Source organism: Cryptomeria japonica, chromosome 5 (assembly GCF_030272615.1).
Source record: "Cryptomeria japonica chromosome 5, Sugi_1.0, whole genome shotgun sequence".
NCBI lineage: Eukaryota > Viridiplantae > Streptophyta > Pinopsida > Cupressales > Cupressaceae > Cryptomeria > Cryptomeria japonica.
Window position 1 is genome coordinate 214,188,223 of NC_081409.1, and position 3,215 is coordinate 214,191,437.

The 3,215-nt window shown below is 36.1% G+C and overlaps 1 long non-coding RNA gene across 1 annotated transcript; it reads right to left on the reverse strand.

Moving 5' to 3' along the window:
• Positions 1-819: 819 nt before the first annotated feature.
• LOC131875610 (uncharacterized) lies at positions 820-2,714 on the reverse strand. Its single transcript, XR_009372430.1, has 3 exons — positions 1,978-2,714; positions 1,625-1,860; positions 820-1,409 (listed from the first exon to the last, which is right to left on the reverse strand). It is a non-coding gene; the product is annotated as an uncharacterized LOC131875610 (long non-coding RNA).
• Positions 2,715-3,215: the final 501 nt, after the last annotated feature.

Consider the following 3,215-nt stretch of genomic DNA (forward strand, 5'->3'; position numbering starts at 1 on the left):
TTGCAAAATCATAAGGGGTGTCATATTGTCTTATTTACTCTATTGACAATTAAAGTTTCATTGCATTATTCAAAATATAATCTTTCATGCTAGGAAGCCTTTTACCATTATATCAAGTACTTCATCTAATAGTGGGTGATCCATTTGTAAAGATGCTCTAGTTAAGAAATTGTAATTTGCATTTTCATCAACTCAATGCCAAAGGACCAACATTCAAAAAAATAGAGAGTTAGTCATCTATCCTAAGAGATCATTAGTAACTCTTGTTGTGGTTATGTAGAGACTATGAAGATTGACCAAAGCAACACAAATGATTTCAATTGATATTTTTCCTTTGTAATAGAAGGCGAATTTTCAGCATGTTTTTCTAGATTTTATCTGAATGCATAAACAAGGAATGAAGCAACATCTGACAACTTTTACTTAACAACGAACACAACATTGCAATACAGAGCAGAAGAAGAAAAGAAGAAGAAAATATGTATATGTGTTGAAATATATTTGTTAAGCATTGTTAATTGATTTACATGGAATTTGAATTGAAAGTATTTGTCTGAACATTGTTTGCCAATTAACTATGTAAAAAACTAGTTTATTGATAATAAGTTGTGTAATTTCATTTGCATTGTTTGACTGTTTTGAGCTTCTCTGTGCGACACTGCAGCAAAAAACATTATGAAACATAACAATGAGTTTTTGTACACAAAAAATATATTGTTATTCATATAGATATACTTGGAGAAAGTACATAGTCAAAACATAAGAGTTCACTGTGCTAGTAAAAGACATTATTTTGAAAACTAAAATGCAAGGAATAGGTCAATTTTTTATTTCAAAGAAAATGGTGTTTTCTTGCATTAAAAAAAAATTACTGTTTCTGTATGTGCAAGGAAAATATTGTATCTCTGTTTCAAATCCACTTTATCAAAATAAGCTTCAGGCTGTTTTGACTCTGAAATCAACTTTGCTACTAATTTTATATCTGTCTCAGTAATCGCTGCATCTAAAGGGCTCTTTCCCATTTTGTCTTTTAAATCAACTAACTCACTAATTTGTTGATGCTTCATAAATACATTTATGACATCATCCATATTCCTTCGAACTGCAACGTGCAAGGCTGTCATGTCAGCTTCATCTCGAATATCTAGTTTAGCTCCAAAGAGAAGAAGCACTTGACACGTTTGTGCGTAACCCCTGCTAGAAGCATGATGTAGTGGAGTCTGCTGTATATATCCCTTTGGAGTATTTGCCAACTTTTCTCATTGTTGCTCAACGCACTTCTTAAGAAAAAGTTTGTGCAACCTCTCTCACAAAATCATCATCATACCTAGACTCTATCGCACTTTGTAGGGCTGATAACTTTTTGTCGCCAAAAAAATTGTAGACTGGTCCAGGCTGAGCTCCACAATCTAACAATTTGTTTAGCACAAACATATTAGTTTTTACAAGAATACTAATAATTTCTACTTTCTACAGAGATACATGGAGCGCATGTGGAAAATGAAAGCAGTCGGAAGACTTGTTACTTACTGGGATTGGTCTGAATTTTGATAATTTCTACTTTCTACAGAGATACATGGAGCGCATGTGGAAAATGAAAGCAGTCGGAAGACTTGTTACTTACTGGGATTGGTCTGAGTGATGATTGCATTGCCCCCAAAATCACAGGTTCTAGGTGTCATGTTATTCTTTTGATAATAATTGTTGAAAGCATAGGAAGCATGAGCTGCAACTGTGTTTGGATCGTGGCATTGACCTCCCTTAAGGACTGCTCTACAGTCAGCACCTCCAAGTCCATAGGCATAGCCGGAAGCAGTCTACAATGATAGAACCTTCAATTAGAATGCCATTTGCGGGGCCCTGCAAGGAAATGATAAATGTCTAAGAAAACTGTCATCAAATTTTCAGAATGGACTATAGAATAGATTGGATAATAGTGCTGCAAAATCAATTTTGTGCATATCCTGCAATCATTACATTCCATGAGATGACATCTCTTTGATGCATACTGTCAAACAGTTCAGGTACTTTGCATGTGATTCACATTTTGCATACATGTCTACCTCATTTCAAATTATAATGTCTAACAAAAATACCCCCACCATTATGCTTTGATAGATGTATATGCCTTGTTCCAAAGCTGCCATAGGATGTAATCGTCATTATTCTAATTTTCGCTATTGCATTTGAACTATTTGTGTGCTTCAGTTTGACTGTCATGCATTTGTGAATGCTCCTCTAAAGTTCTTGGGACTTATTTCAGCTATGTAGACAGAAACCTATCCAGGTTTTAAAAATAACAGGAATTCAAACCAATTACCAAAACAAACATAACCAAAATAAATCTCCAGCACTTCGCAATTAGTCAAAGCGCATTACAAGAGAAACCCAAAAACCTAGCACACCCAAAAGATGTAAAACAAAAACCGGAGTAAAGAGTCCAAACCCTAGGATAGTAAAAGAAAAATACAAAACGATAAATCGTCTCAAATCTATATTCGTCCCCTCTGCGTTAGGCGATTCCTGGTGCCTATTTGTGGCTGTCAGCTCCTCCACTGGGGTGTGTGCTCACTCAGGTGTTCCGTGAGAGCACTTGCCGGTGCATGTGTAATCTAGTCGGGGTTTTTGGGAGGGTTTGTGTTTGCATTTTTCTTTCGATGGCTTTGCATGGAGTTTCTCGGTTAAGGAAGAAACCAAGGGGAAAAATAGACATCTAGAAAAAAATTTGTCCCCATAGAAAAAAAGAACACAGGATGCATAACGTAGGATAGGTGAGCTCCCTGCATGTATGCAAACTGTTTTATTACATGAACTGCTTTGCAAATGCCACCTACCATCTGCAGCCTTCTGAAATACAACTTTGTTTAGTGTGTAACTGTTCTTCACTGCCAGAGATCCCGGGAGGCGTGTGTTCTCTCTAGTTGGGAATCGAGCAGGCCTCTGCAAGCCGCCTGCAACTCCAATAGGCAACGCAAAAAACCTTGGCATGCAAAATTTGCCGTAAAATATATGCAAGTTTCAGGGGGTGCATATAGGATAAAAGGAAAATATTGAAAAAATGTGATTTGTGATTGGCTATCGGTAATCAGTTTAATCACAAATTAATGTTTGAAGGCTCCGCTATAGTTTCCTGCGGGCAGGAACTAATAGCTTATCTTTCCAATTAAGACCTTATTGAAGATTAAAGTTTGATTATCTTAATAATTTGTTAGGAT